Genomic DNA, 16,797 nt, shown 5'->3' on the forward strand with positions numbered 1-16,797 from the left:
GTAACACATACACTAGAAGTTTTGTTAACACAAACTGTATTAAGCCCGCTACAGACACTAGCCTACTACCTTCGGACTGGAATGTGGTTGAGCCATAATCGAGTCTCTCACTGATTAAGGGACAATCGCGCTCCTTACGTGTAAGGACCCTTAAGCCCGTCAACACTATTAGACTAGTCAAGAGACAATTTAGTCGATAATAACTTGATTAGTTTAACACGAACGTTAATTAATAGAAATTAATCAAACAACGATCTAGATACTAAACTAGTACCACAAGATGTATCTTGAAAAGTTATGCGTAATGGACTACTGGAACGTGTCATTCAGATACCGGACGAAGAAGATATCTCATTTCTCAGATAAACCGCCTGGGTGCCCGTCTCCAAGTGATATGTGCCCGTCTCCAAGTGATATGTGCCTTTATCATTTGCCTTTGGCCTTATCAGAACCCATCGAGCAGATAAGGCTCATTCATTCTTCTTTCTCTTTCTTCTTATTTCTTCTTTTCGTTCTTCTTCTTTTCTTCATCATTTGTTGATGGATTTGAGAATCAATTCATGATCCTAAGATTGTTGTTAAGCTGGTAAAGAGTCACACAGGAGTTTTAGTGGTGAAGATGGTTATGTGTTTATTTATGTTCAGCAGAAAAAGAGGATTCCAGAGAATCGTCATTAGGGTTGTTATTATTTCGGTGAAGGCTTGATTTGAGACACCAATTGAAGATGGGTATCGAGAACATGAATAGAAGAAGACGATTGTTGTGTCAATTCAAAGATTAGATTTCAGAGAAGAAGAGTAATCGAAGAATTAAGGTTTCATGTTCTTCCCCAATTTAAGAATTAGGGTTTTTGAGAATTGAAGATGGTAATGAAGGTTGTTGGTGTTGATTCAAGACTCAGGAGGAAAGGGTAAGATCAATTTAAGATTCCAGAATTCATTTATCCTTATTTTGTGAAAATTTGAGTTTGAGAATTGAAGTTCCTAGGTTGGGTCTGCTGTGTATGGTTTAGTTTGGTCTCATAATGAATTGATGAGATGAATTAGTTGTGGTGGTGTTAATGTTGATGTTACAGGGGAAGAGATGTGTATTGGTGGTGGAGCTGTAATTGTAATTGAGTTGGAGAATTAGGAATGAAGATTACAGTTGGTAATGATTTGGCAGATTTGTTATAAGGGGTGTGTTGGTTATTGCAGAACTGGAGTTGCAGTTGCAGAGTTGTGTTGCTGTTGAGTTTTAGATGTATGAATTAGTTCTGAGATGAATGGATAATGAAATTGTGTAATTGGTGGTGGTTTGTTGAATTACAGTCAAAGTTCTTTGAGTTGGAGTAGTATGTATAAGTGATGGTTAGAAAGTGGTGGCATTGCAGAGTTGTTATGATGAATGGAATCGCAGGTTATGTGATTTGGATACTGTGTTTGTTGTTGAGCATATCTAGAATGGACGAGTGTTTGTCGATTTTGTAGATGCACAGTGTTGTCTGATTTGAAGTTTATATGTAGGAATTAGGGGATTTATGAGCTGTTATAGGTGAAGTGAGATGAGAAAAGAGTAGTTGAATTAAGAATGATTTGGTGAGGAATTGGCTATGATAGAGCTAAACAACTTTGAGATGAATTGAGTAAGAATGTTGCTTAGAGCTGCAATTGCAGGTAGGTTGTGTAATCTTTGTAAATCCATTTTGAGTTATAATTTGAATGATTGAACTGATGCTTTATTAGATTGAAGCTGAACTTGAGTTAAGATTGTAGAGTTAGAAATCTAGATGTGTGAGAAGGACCCTTGGTCTGTCTGGCTGAGCTTATTTAGTCGCATTCATTTTTGTTTAGTTGACTCAGTGAATATTGACCGAGTTAACCCTTTTGACAAGACCTTGACCCTTAGACTGACGTTGACCGTTAATTGACCTTCTGACTTGACAACGACTGTTAGTGACCGTTAGTTAACTCAGATGGACTGGACCTTAAATTAATGGGCTGGATTGGTTTACTTGGGCTTAGTTACCATGTATTTCTAGTTTGATATTTTGGACCCCTTACGGGTCCGAATTAGTTTTTGGTTTCTTCTACATAGTTGTGGATCTTCTTAAGACTTATCTAATGGACCATAGAAGCAACCCAATTGAGTTAGTAAACTCTTAGATTATTAAAGGTAGAGAATGAAAGAGATGTAAAACTATAAATGGGCCTAGAAGCATTAGATAGTTCACTTAGTTTATAACTAGAGAATTATATGAAATTATGTTGTGAAATTTGTACGAGCCTTTTGGATAAACTCTTGGAGTGATTGTGTGATTAACAGTTAGTCTTTATTAACAACGATCAAATGGATGGATGAACTAATGGAGTATAGAACGCAAGGTAGGCGAGGCTTGTCATCAAACCAGGTGGGAACTCTGTAACCTTCTTGTAATCATTGAGCATTCTTTCTATTGCGAGCATGATGAGTCTTTATTACTTTTGGCACGTTTGTGTGTTATATTATCTATGCAAATGCTTGTATGTGTCTTGATGTGCGTGTAGTATGTGTTGTATGATTTCCTCGCAAGGAGTGTCTGTGATTCCCCACGGCTCTTTGCTAAGTTAAGTATGGCGACTTCTTCCCCGTTATAATATTATTTAGTAGGGCGGCTTCTTCCCCGTTTCAATATAATAGTAGGGCGGCTTCTTCCCCGTTTCGTTATTATATATACTATTTTATTTTGGGGAACTCACTCGTGTGCATATTATACTTGTTTGACTAACTTTCTGATCTTGATAGTAATATTCTGAATCATGGTTTGTATGGGCACTCTGTGTGGACGATGTTATTATTATTGATTAGGGTTGCCCTCGCGTCGTCTTCTCCAATGAGTTTGGCGAGGTTAGAGTGACACTTGCTTCATGATGCATGAATAGCTGAATGATTAGTGTATTCTTGTTTCTGTCACGTTATATTCTTTTAGAACTATGAAGCATGTTAGTGATTACTCGAGAGTTATATGTTTTCATTGAGAACCCTTTTGGGATGATGTATTCACTCGTTCCCTCTTCAGTTTCAGTTACCAGAAGAAATGATGCACGTGAAGATATCCATGTTCATAGTTTAAATTGTTACCGAAATTGTGTTACATTTGTGTATCTTTTTTTGTATGTGTACTCTTCATTTATTGTAAAACAACATACTAATATATTAATATCATTGGAGAGTTCTTCTTTCATTAATATCGGAGTGTTGGGTTAAGTTTGGTTTTAGTTAACTTTATGCAATTAAGATTCTTAAGATCGTCAATATGGAATTGATTCTTTAGTTAGGTTGTAATACTGTTAGCTAAGCAGGTTTAGTAATTGGGGCGTCACATTATGCCTCTTGAATCCCAGCAGGACTCCGCGCAATTGATTCCTTTAACTAACGTCACACCAACTAAGAGTTGCTTCAACTCAATTAAAGACTTTAAACCAGTCTTCCTCCCACATATTAAGCCTATATATGATTTCCTTTACGATCAAAATTATTTCGATCAAGGTGGTTTGGAAATCGATAACAATAGACAAAATCTAGCTAACATCAAAATCCAGACTTATGCAACCCGAAGTGCAGCCTAGATTACTATTCACCTCACAAGTATAAAACTTGTGGAATCAACAAAGTTTGAGACGAAGAGAACTTTGATGATTTCTATCTATCTTGATCAAGTGAGCAGCTCAAAAATTGATCAAGATCAGGAGACTCGAGTTATCAAGAAAATATAACTGGACTTGGATTTCGTGAGTCAGGTCAGTCACAGTACGTGTACCGGTTTGTAAGCTAATAAGACAAACCAAGTTCCGGAGTTAACATAACTATTTGGGTATGCGTACCGATATGGATACCTTAAGACAATGACCGGTTCTAGAGTCCATAGAACTATTTTGGTACGTGTACCGATATGGATACTCACCCAGTTCCATGACTATTACAAGTAAAACATATTTTTAGAAGATGTCCATAAGGATATGCGTATCACAATCTGTAAGTCGATATATAGCTACTCCGCTACGTGTACGGGTACATGTAATACTGGTGGGCCCGGGAAAAGCGTATAAAATTGAAGCGAAATGAAACGCGGGCCTACAGTAATACCGCAAGTGCACGGTCGTCAGTTGTAGCTCGTGCAAGTACGGGTCGATCCACAGAGACTGGGTGTGTTTGGAGTTCTCTAGCTATTTTGGGCTCTAATTTGTTATTGGTTAACTATGAAGCCTTTTGGGCTTTGGTTCTTTGGATTGAACTGGGTCTTTGCCTCAGTGAACTGGGCTTCAGTTTGTACAAACAATGGACAGTGGGCTTAGAGAGTTTTTGGTCAAGAAGAAAAGAAGTGACCAGGAGAGACAGGTAACAGTGAGCAACAATGGCTCTAGGCCAAAACAGCAAAGATAGAGGAAGAAGGCAGTGAGGCAATAATACAAAGGCAGTTAGCCTAAGGCAAAGACAATGAAGAAAATTAAACAAGACAATGACTAAACAGCAAAGAACTAAACAACAATGCACTAAACAAAGCAGTGACAAAAGATTGTGAAAGTGATGAAGATAGTAGTGAAATAATGAGGCAATGGATGATAAAACAATAAACACAAGGTAATAGTGAAGTAAATGTGACAGTACAATGAAACTACAAGCAGAGAACAATGGAACCAAGGCCTAAGCCAAGGGCAGGGGAGATGGTGAAGGTGAAATGGTGAAGGTGAGCCTAGGCATACTACTCGAGTGGGAAGAGAACCAGCTTGCTCACAGTCACTAGTGAGCACTAGTTTCTCCCCACTGCTCAATCAATCCAATGCTTCACAGGCTTTAGCCTAACATTCACACAAAACAGTAAACAAGAGTGATGAAAGAACACTAGGATGTTGAATCCACCATTAACCTAAGGGATATTCTACTCACAGCTAAGAAAATTACCAAAGTGCTAATTGTCTGATTAAAGCACAACTAGTCTAAGGGCTTAGCAACACTGAACATGAGCTGCACATGATGAAGACTATCTTATTGATTCATGGTTTCATCTAGTCCTAGCATTTGAGGTTTAGAACATACATAACAAGAACATTAGAGAACAGGAAAACATAAATAATGAACAACAGATGAACAATGAAGGAACAAACATCACAAACATCACATTAACAACATCTTAACATGAACAACAAATTGAACAGAACACATACATGATTAAACAGGAACAATGCATGAAACAGCACAAATTGAAGAGACTCAAAAAAACATTAACAGAACATAACAGTTCTGGACACTGGCTGCTAACCCAGCATGAGCCAATTTCACACCCAACACCTTCTATTTATACAAGCAAGCAAAAACCTAAAAATCCCCAAAATATCAGAGAATTAGGGTTTCACCAAAAAGTGAAATTGACTCACCTAACCTACTGATAACAGCCCTCATACGTTGACCCATGCCTCTTATTCTTCTCCTGATGCAACCCATGCCTTCAATTTGTACATGCAAGCTCAATCCCAAAAATCCCCAAATTAACAGTAAAATTAGGGTTTTGATTTTTTTACTCACCAACTGTGATAAGACGAGTCCGTCTTCAACCCATGCTTCTTCTCCCTTCTCTGCTCCTTCCCATGCCTTCAATTTCTCTTTCTAGCCCCACATATTTCACTAATCTCTCCTCTAGGGTTTCTGAAAAGGAAGAGAGAATGGTGAAATAGGTAGGTAGAAGGGTAGGATGATGATGGGTTTCGATTGGTGAGAGCCATGATGGCTTTTGGTGGTTGTGGCAGAGGTATGGTGGCGGAATGGGTGTTGCAGAGAGGAGGTGGAGAGAAAGAGAAGAAGAAGAAGGAAATGAAAGAGAAGAAGAATGGGTCGACAGTTTAGGGTATAGGGTATCCGTTTTTAGGGTGTTGAGCGGGCGCATCAAAGTTAGATGTTGGCGAAGCTGAGCCACTGGAATCGAAGCTGGTAGGTGAATCGGACGGCTCCGCCTGAAGAGGCTGGTAGCGACCGTCGGATTTCTTGATACACGAAGTTAACGGCTCTAGATGGGGTTAGGTGTTGAAGTGTTAAGCGGAAGTATCGAGATTTGATGCGCAGGCAAAGAAGCGACCGTAGGATCTAAATGTGATCTAATCTGAAGGCTTGGAATTTAGGCACTATGGTGTTTTGCAGGGACTTCAGATTTTGATGCACGATGAAGAAGCGACCATTGGATGATGAGATGGATCCAATCTAACGGCTGAGAATGGAGGCGGGTATGGATATAGAAAATGGGTTTGGGTAAGGGTTTTGGGCCTTGGGTATGCCAGGCCCATATCTTCTTTAAGAACAATTCTTCCTTCTTGAGCCCATTCCTAGCTTTTTGGTCTTGTGCGCACCATTCTTTGCGGCTTCCTTGCGTAATTTCTTCCGGCTTTTCACTACTCTTCAGCTCTTTTCTGCTCCGCAAGTCATCCAGACTTTATTTATTACCTAAAAATGCAAAATTAAGTAAGAAAAATATTTATTCTTGAAAACAATGAAAATGCAGAATATGGGATAAAATGTAGAATTAATGCACAAAAGATGAGTTAAATGCCAACAAAAGGGATAAATATATACAATATTTGGCACTCATCAAATACCCCCCAAACCTGAATTTTACTTGTCCTCAAGTAAAACAAAACTAAGGAAATCCTAACTATACCACTGTCGCTGGTCTCTCGAATGCATTTAGTGTATGCACTAAGCCTTTTAAACCACTAAGTGTCCCTAGTGGACGAGTTAAGTCTCGTGAAGGTTTGCTTAGAACGTACCTACAAAGTTCTAGGTCAAAATATAAGCTCATATTCCATCAAATGTGACATGTGCAAGACAGTTTAAGCTCACAGCAAAATGGAGATGTCAATCTAGCTATCAAAGGCACGATCCTAGCACTGATAACAAAAAAGACATGTGATAAGAGTGTAAAGTGTATCTACACATGTGTAAAGAAGATCTGAAGTTATGACTACTAATCACCAAGAGATAGTTTCTCAGGCTAAGAACCAAGGTCGAAATCTAGCTAGCTGTCCGGACTTTACGAGAATTGTGAATGAGTTGGAGGTATTTCACAATTACTCGCGTTGTACATCAATGGCATACACCCTTCCTTGCTTATTACAATGAAACAACAAAATGACTCTTTACATGACTCTTATTTACATTGACTACTCTCTTTTTTTTTGGAACAAGAGAGGATGGAATTGATAAATACTTGATTTTTTTGTATTTTTCTGGTTTTTTTTTTTTTTTTTTTTTTTTTTTTTTTTTTTTTGAACAAGACTTGAAATTGATTTTTACATATGGTAGCTCTTTTGATACATAACAAAAAGAAACAAAAAATTACATGACACTTTGCAAGAGGTAGCCCTTTTTGATGCACCCAGTTAAATTCGATGGTTGTCTTTCTTAATGTAACATCCACCTTCTATCCCAACCAACCAAAGAACAAGCTAGTCAAGTTTCGTTCAGTATTCTAAAGTGATTGGCAATGGTAACTTCCTATCAAACACCTTGAAGATCGAGGCCATACATGTATTGGTAGATCGTGCACGTGCAAATTTCTTATCACTATGTGAATTGTGCTAGAATCAGGGTGCCTAAATATCTAGACTAAGACTCCTAATAATTACATATTTGCACAAGAGTCAACATTTCAAGGTAAATGAGCTCCATTTTTTATGTTTTTTTTTTTCAATTTTTAATTTTTAATTTTGATTTTTTTTTAATTTTTTTGGAATTTTTCAATTTTTTCAAAAAGAATGAGTTCTTGTTTTCAATTATGGCATATTATCAAAGTATCTACTTTTCACCCCCAAACCTAAACTAAACATTGTCCTCAATGTTTCAAAATATGAACAAAATTATAATACAACATATGAAGAGGATCATGTTGAGTAGAGAAAAAGGAAAGGGAATACCCGATTTCGGCGAAAGCAATATTAGAACTCCGTTATTCAAGGTAAGAATCCAACATATGTCAGCCGAGATCATATTGGATTAGCAAAATATATACAAAAGGAACAAAAGGGTTTTAAGAAATTTTATCTACTGGATTATATACAAAAAATTCACCATACACTAACAATCTAAAGAGTTGAGGATCAACCCAAAAGACGAAGTGTAGAGGTTTCAACAGCTTCACACAATAATAAAATGGAAAAAATGCACGTGAAACTGTGAAACAAAATGAGCTACCCCCAAACCTGGATTTTACAGAAGATATAGTTTTGAATACTAAATCTCGCGGTTTTGGGGTTTCATCATGTACAAGGTCTAGCTCAAAGTGAACTGTGCTAGGGACGGGCAAACATGCTATTTCCAACTGTGGTTCCTCAAATGTATTATATTTGGATGAAAAATAGTCCAAGAGGACTTGGGAAGCACACAGTTCCAAACCTAGATTAGGCATTATCAGAAAAATTGGTTTTACAATATCGGTACAAACCAAATCTAGATTGGGTGGAGGGCCATCAGATTGTGACTTATGTAGAAGAATAGGCACATCATTATCAATCAAATCAAAATCTCCTAAATCATCTACACATGTCACATCATGCTTACAATCATCAATCACATTAGCAAGATCACAATCAGAGTCATCAACATCATTAACAGATTTATCCTCGTGTATCGGCTCATCAGGGGAAACATCACATGGAATATTAGAAGACATATCATGCATTAAGGTCGGGGCAGAGACACCTAATGTATTTGAACCCAAAGGTTCGATAACATTTTCAGTATAGACATGTTCTTCTAACATAACATCATAGTCATCATCATCATCATGATAGGGATTTTGCAATCTAGGATAATTTTCAATCCTAAGGTCGGAGCTATTACAAGAATAAAACTCTAATTCATGGGGGTGACTCATATCATGTGGTGTTGTTCCTGTTTCCCTAACGGATTCCCATTGATGGGTTTTCTCTGCAATCTCGGCTAAAAAATTCCATGCATCATCCACAGATTTATCAATAAACTCACCATTACACATTGAATCAACCATGGTTTGAGATTTAAAGTCTAGTCCCTCATAGAGGATGACGACAAGTCTCCACTTCTCAAATCCATGGTGCGGACATTCACTCAACAATTCATTAAAACGTTCAAAATAGTGAAAAACAGTTTCCTCATCCAACTGGACAAAACAATTGATACTTTGACGAATAGCGATGGTCCTATGATGTGGAAAGAATTTTCTGAAAAATAGATCTGTGAGTTGGTCCCAAGTGTTGATTGATTGTGGTTTCAAACCGTAAAACCATGTTTTGGCCCTTTCTTTTAGAGAAAATGTGAACAAACGCAATTTCAGAGAGTCTTCGGCCTTATGATCAGGCTGCATAGTACATCAAATTTGTTCAAACTCTTTTACATGAGTATAGGGGTTCTCAGAATCGAGCCCTCGAAATATAGGAAGTATTTGTATCATGCTTGCATTTATTTCAAAAAGGTCATTGGTTTGAGGTAAGACAATACATGATGATGGAATTTTTATTGTGGGACACATGTATTCATGGAGAACATTAGGTTGGCCCATTTTGAAAAGACACAAAGCCCACTATTTGGTTTTAATGGGTTTTCAAAAATTTGGTTTTTTATGGGAAAATTTTGGTTTTGATGGGATATATTTGAAAAAGAAAATTTGGTTTAAAAATGGGAGCAAAGTAGAAATTTGGTTTTAAAATTTGGGAGCAAAAGAAAATTTTGGTTTGTTGATGGGAGAGATTTTTTTTTTTTTTTTTTTTTTTTTTTTTGAAGAAAATAAAATTTGGTTTTTGAATGGGAGCAGGCCCACTATTGGTTTTGTGTTTGCTGTGGCTCAGCTGGTTTGAAAACGTTTGGTGAAACTGAGTCCAAAATCTCGGCCTAGAATTTGGGTACTCGGCCCACTAACGAGTTACCTAGCGTGATCGGTTACAAGCTCAGCTGGGTTTAAACCCAGAATACAAGATACAAGTCCAATTTAAACAAGCCCACAAAAATTAAATACACAAGCCCATAATCAATATAAACAAACAAGCCCACAAATAAATTATTACAAACCCAACAGAAAATAAGAGAAGCCCAAAAATTGGCTTTAATATTACAAGCCCACAATTAAAAATTGGAAGCCCACAATTCGGGTTCTCTTAAATAGGTTACCTTTTAAGCACAACCCAGCTGCTCTGATATTGTTGCAAAAACCCAGTTGGGCTTTGGTTCTTTTCCTTGGTGGCGTCCCAGCAGAGGAAAAACTGGTTCAGAACAGCAGGTCCAACAGCAAATGAAGTGAAGCAGATGCAGATGCAAATGCTATGCAGTGAAATGCAAAAATAGCTAATAAAACTACAAGAAAAAACAAAGCACCAGTCCCCGGCAGCGGCGCCAAAAACTTGGTGGGCCCGGAGATGCGTATAAAATTAAGCGTAATAAAAACGCGGGCCTACAGTAATACCGCAAGTGCACGGTCGTCAGTTGTAGCTCGTGCAAGTACGGGTCGATCCACAGAGACTGGGTGTGTTTGGAGTTCTCTAGCTATTTTGGGCTCTAATTTGTTGTTGGTTAACTATGAAGCCTTTTGGGCTTTGGTTCTTTGGATTGAACTGGGTCTTTGCCTCAGTGAACTGGGCTTCAGTTTGTACAAACAATGGACAGTGGGCTTAGAGAGTTTTTGGTCAAGAAGAAAAGAAGTGACCAGGAGAGACAGGTAACAGTGAGCAACAATGGCTCTAGGCCAAAACAGCAAAGATAGAGGAAGAAGGCAGTGAGGCAATAATACAAAGGCAGTTAGCCTAAGGCAAAGACAATGAAGAAAATTAAACAAGACAATGACTAAACAGCAAAGAACTAAACAACAATGCACTAAACAAAGCAGTGACAAAAGATTGTGAAAGTGATGAAGATAGTAGTGAAATAATGAGGCAATGGATGATAAAACAATAAACACAAGGTAATAGTGAAGTAAATGTGACAGTACAATGAAACTACAAGCAGAGAACAATGGAACCAAGGCCTAAGCCAAGGGCAGGGGAGATGGTGAAGGTGAAATGGTGAAGGTGAGCCTAGGCATACTACTCGAGTGGGAAGAGAACCAGCTTGCTCACAGTCACTAGTGAGCACTAGTTTCTCCCCACTGCTCAATCAATCCAATGCTTCACAGGCTTTAGCCTAACATTCACACAAAACAGTAAACAAGAGTGATGAAAGAACACTAGGATGTTGAATCCACCATTAACCTAAGGGATATTCTACTCACAGCTAAGAAAATTACCAAAGTGCTAATTGTCTGATTAAAGCACAACTAGTCTAAGGGCTTAGCAACACTGAACATGAGCTGCACATGATGAAGACTATCTTATTGATTCATGGTTTCATCTAGTCCTAGCATTTGAGGTTTAGAACATACATAACAAGAACATTAGAGAACAGGAAAACATAAATAATGAACAACAGATGAACAATGAAGGAACAAACATCACAAACATCACATTAACAGCAGCTTAACATGAACAACAAATTGAACAGAACACATACATGATTAAACAGGAACAGTGCATGAAACAGCACAAATTGAAGAGACTCAAAAAAACATTAACAGAACATAACAGTTCTGGACACTGGCTGCTAACCCAGCATGAGCCAATTTCACACCCAACACCTTCTATTTATACAAGCAAGCAAAAACCTAAAAATCCCCAAAATATCAGAGAATTAGGGTTTCACCAAAAAGTGAAATTGACTCACCTAACCTACTGATAACAGCCCTCATACGTTGACCCATGCCTCTTATTCTTCTCCTGATGCAACCCATGCCTTCAATTTGTACATGCAAGCTCAATCCCAAAAATCCCCAAATTAACAGTAAAATTAGGGTTTTGATTTTTTTACTCACCAACTGTGATAAGACGAGTCCGTCTTCAACCCATGCTTCTTCTCCCTTCTCTGCTCCTTCCCATGCCTTCAATTTCTCTTTCTAGCCCCACATATTTCACTAATCTCTCCTCTAGGGTTTCTGAAAAGGAAGAGAGAATGGTGAAATAGGTAGGTAGAAGGGTAGGATGATGATGGGTTTCGATTGGTGAGAGCCATGATGGCTTTTGGTGGTTGTGGCAGAGGTATGGTGGCGGAATGGGTGTTGCAGAGAGGAGGTGGAGAGAAAGAGAAGAAGAAGAAGGAAATGAAAGAGAAGAAGAATGGGTCGACAGTTTAGGGTATAGGGTATCCGTTTTTAGGGTGTTGAGCGGGCGCATCAAAGTTAGATGTTGGCGAAGCTGAGCCACTGGAATCGAAGCTGGTAGGTGAATCGGACGGCTCCGCCTGAAGAGGCTGGTAGCGACCGTCGGATGTCTTGATACAACGAAGTTAACGGCTCTAGATGGGGTTAGGTGTTGAAGTGTTAAGCGGAAGTATCGAGATTTGATGCGCAGGCAAAGAAGCGACCGTAGGATCTAAATGTGATCTAATCTGAAGGCTTGGAATTTAGGCACTATGGTGTTTTGCAGGGACTTCAGATTTTGATGCACGATGAAGAAGCGACCATTGGATGATGAGATGGATCCAATCTAACGGCTGAGAATGGAGGCGGGTATGGATATAGAAAATGGGTTTGGGTAAGGGTTTTGGGCCTTGGGTATGCCAGGCCCATATCTTCTTTAAGAACAATTCTTCCTTCTTGAGCCCATTCCTAGCTTTTTGGTCTTGTGCGCACCATTCTTTGCGGCTTCCTTGCGTAATTTCTTCCGGCTTTTCACTACTCTTCAGCTCTTTTCTGCTCCGCAAGTCATCCAGACTTTATTTATTACCTAAAAATGCAAAATTAAGTAAGAAAAATATTTATTCTTGAAAACAATGAAAATGCAGAATATGGGATAAAATGTAGAATTAATGCACAAAAGATGAGTTAAATGCCAACAAAAAGGGATAAATATATACAATATTTGGCACTCATCAAATACGGCTTCAGACTTATAACAGTTTTCCCAGTTTGTAAGACTGATAACACTATCTTGTAACTGAATCTATAGTAGTTATATATTTCTCTCTAAATGGATTCGAAATATTCCTGAATAACATCAATGGCACATATCACTATTCCAGACTATTTTCGAATGATAAAACTTGAATCATGATTTTGATTGCGAACAATAAATTTTCCTTAACCGAAATTCATCAAGTATGAACAAATGTTCGTTAAGCTTAGTCATTATATTCCGAGAACTAATTATCAAGACAAACTTGACTTGGAATTCTTGTATATGCATAATAGTCTAATTTGTTATGCGACATCTTCTCAATGATAGAAAAGTGAATATAACTTGAGAACTAGGTGGTTCAGTCTTCACTTACCTTTTGTTGATGAATTTCTAAAAAAACTTCGGTTGATCTTCGCCTTCAAACTGTAGAACGCAATGATGACTGGCGTGATCCACTGTTTCTCAACTACATTTCTATCCTAGTCCGAGACTTAATTAATTGTAGACTAGAAATCAAGATATGGTTTTGACAACTAAATTTGAAAATAAGCCTAAGATAGCAACACTTGTGAGTTCGACCGAGCAATGCTCTTATACCAGAACTAATTGGATTCGGTGAGGATCCGTGTTTTTCCAAATGCGCTTCCAAAGATACGTACTTGGGGAAACCTGAAGATCTCTGAGACCCAAGTAAGAAGATTTAAAGCTTAATCTTTAATTCTTTAATGGCTATTAAACCCTCATATCAGGATTACAAATTGAAAAGACGAGGGTACCCAAATACACCACAATCTTTTTTTTATCAACCTATAAGTCCTATACTGAATGTGATCGTCTATGGACAGAGTCGAGACAATACGAAAATTCGGTTCACACTTCGTGTGATCGTCCATGGATACGATATCGAGACAATAAAACAACAAAGTAACTTGTGCGATTGACTATGGATACAAGATCGAGACAGTGCAACAACAAAGTGTGTTACTTGATAATATGTTCGGTAATAACCAAACTCTATAGGATCACTATCAAGTATTACAGAGTTAACGTATAAGTGTAATTTACTTTTAATTATAATAACAACAATTATAATTGCGGAATAGAAAAGTAAATGACACATCAAGATTTTGTTAACGAGGAAACCGCCGCCCGGGACCTAGTCCAGTTTTGAATACTCTCAGAATTAAGCCGCTATACAAAATCTAAACCAACTTCGTATAGTTGAGACCAAGAAGACTACCCCTAGATACTTAGTTCCCTCAGTATCCTTGCGCCTTCGACTTCTAGAGTCATGCACGTGAACAACAAGTCCTTTGGATCGTATTCCAAACAGCAAAGGAAGAATCTGTTTGGTAACTACTCTAATCAATCTTGCTACAAGATATAAATGATTCGTTGATAAAGGATCTTCTGTTTAATCTAATAAACTCCTTTGTATGGTTAGATCAATCTAACTTTAACTACCGAAATAGTCAAGTATAGATTCGCAATCAATCAATATAGATCTCAAAGAGAAATATAGAGAATCTCAATCTCACGCAACTAATCAATCAGATCTAGCAAAGATACATCGATTCTAGTTGGATCCCAGCCGATCAAGGTTTGTGCACTAAATTCACAAGATACGAAAACTAATAAGAAATCTTCTTCGTCTTTAAATCTTCATTTATCTTCAAAACCTGCACAACACCACTTGAATCTCTTGTGATCAATCCCACACAGAATATAGTCTATTAACAATGGATTTGTCACAAGATGTCTTTAGATCTAACAACAGTTCTAAAGATCCCGTCGATACTTTGATCTAGTCTGAATGAATCTTATATCAGAAGAAAAGATTCTCAAGCATAAACAAACTAGGTGCAATCAAACTTTCAACAATCGTTCGTCAATCAAATCAAATCGAAAACTAATAACATTATTATTATCTAGTTTCGCACCAAAGGTACTCGCAGAGCTTCTTGATCCCATATAAGTCTTTAAACGAGCGGTCGTAAAAGATTTCACCTAATTAGGATACTTTCCTCTCCGAATAGACGACTCCACCAGAAACAACAAGAAATGAAGTTTGCCTGACTCTTAGGATAGTTTGCTAAAAATGCACACTTAGGTATTTATCGACCAAGGATGTTTGGACACCAAGGAATTTCCAAAACCTAAAATATTCTCAAGATATGCAGTGAATGCCCAAATTCGGTTTTCATAATTTCAATAAATGCTTGTCCAATATTTCCGAAATCTCTAAATAGAAAATCTCCAATTAGTAAATGCACATTACTATTTTTTATTCTCTAGAGCTATGCATTAATTGCTGGTAATTAAAGCATATAAAATCAAAAACCTTAATAAAAAGATTCTTAATTTATTTCGGCACAAAATTACCTTGAGTACCAAGGAATATCTTTGAAAGATAAATGATAAGAGTTACTGCTCGTATTCAAAGTATGTTGACATCTTTTCACTGCAAATCCTTATTTCATATTTACATGGATTTGCTTCTTGGAATCAGTTATACCACACTTCCAAACAAGTTTAGAATTGGTTTGCCAGTTTTCCAAGATTACTATGTGATTGGTCATACCAAATCACAATGGTTAGTTGTGATCGGTCCTACCAAGTCACATACATGGGTTCGGATCGGTTATACCAATCACTAGGATCGGTTATACCTATATGTGGTACCTACTTGTGATCGGTCACACCAGTCACGAGGATCAGTTATACCAATTATAAGGATCGGTTCCATCTACACATGGTATCTACTTGTGATCGGTCACACCAGTTACTAGGATCGGTTACACCAATTACAAGGATCGGTCACATAACACTTATGATCGGTCACACCAATTACTAGGATCGATCACACTAATTACAAGGATCGATCATACCATCTCATGGTGATTACTTAGGATCGGTTACACCAATTACCAGGACCGGTCATACCAAATCATAAGTCTAGGTATTGTGATCGGTTATACTAAGATACATAACCTGAGTTAAGATCGGTTCTACCAACTCATACATATTGGTCATCCAAAGATATGCAATGAATAGACGGACCTATAAACCTATTAATTTCCCTTTCGATTCACGAAACAAGTTCATGAATGTACCTCCTTTAAAAAACGTAAAACATTGCTTCCTAGGATGAAATCTTCACCATAACTCATTCACATAATCGTAACACTATATACAAGATTATGTCGATGTCATATCTACGAAGTTCAAAAGATAGTGTTATACTTCGTAGTCTAATTCCTTCTATATAATATGTACATTATATACAGCTTTGCAGTTATGTTTTGAATACAACACAACTAGAAAGATACGTTAGGAATGAAACAGTTCAATAAGTCAATATAACTAACCTCAAATGGAAGGATGATGTCGTCGTTGGAGTTCGTTACTTCTTCACATTCTTCAGGTCTTCGGAGCAATACTTGTATGTCTCAATATTCTTAGACTTTCTAGTCTAACCTAAATGAAGTTGATTCTAGTATTTAATCAAGCGACTCTAGATGAGTTTGGATACTAAAATATGACAACCAAACTTGACATACCAACGCTTGGTGGGTTCAATCGAGCTATGCTCTAACACTATTAGCATATCCTAGTCACTAGATGATGCGCTATTCCCTCCAAAAAATGGTGCTAGATAAACTTGGGAAATATCAATTCTTGGTTTAGGCCAGAATTGTACAAACTAATCTCTCGAATCTAAAGTACTTCCGTACAATATATTTTTTTTAGAGTTCAGACTCGTTTCTCCTCAACCTACCCCATTTTTACTCTTTTCACCTCAATTTTTACCCATAAACAAATTCATTTGCAGAGGAGCTT

At 37.5% G+C, this 16,797-nt stretch overlaps 1 long non-coding RNA gene across 1 annotated transcript; it reads left to right on the forward strand.

Annotated features, from left to right (window-relative positions):
* The first annotated feature begins 284 nt into the window (after nt 1–284).
* Nucleotides 285–3,179, forward strand: LOC113298418. Its single transcript, XR_003334194.1, has 2 exons — nt 285–2,390; nt 3,039–3,179. It is a non-coding gene; the product is annotated as an uncharacterized LOC113298418 (long non-coding RNA).
* The last annotated feature ends 13,618 nt before the right edge of the window (nt 3,180–16,797 follow it).

This window comes from Papaver somniferum, chromosome 7, assembly GCF_003573695.1.
Source record: "Papaver somniferum cultivar HN1 chromosome 7, ASM357369v1, whole genome shotgun sequence".
Classification (NCBI taxonomy): domain Eukaryota; kingdom Viridiplantae; phylum Streptophyta; class Magnoliopsida; order Ranunculales; family Papaveraceae; genus Papaver; species Papaver somniferum.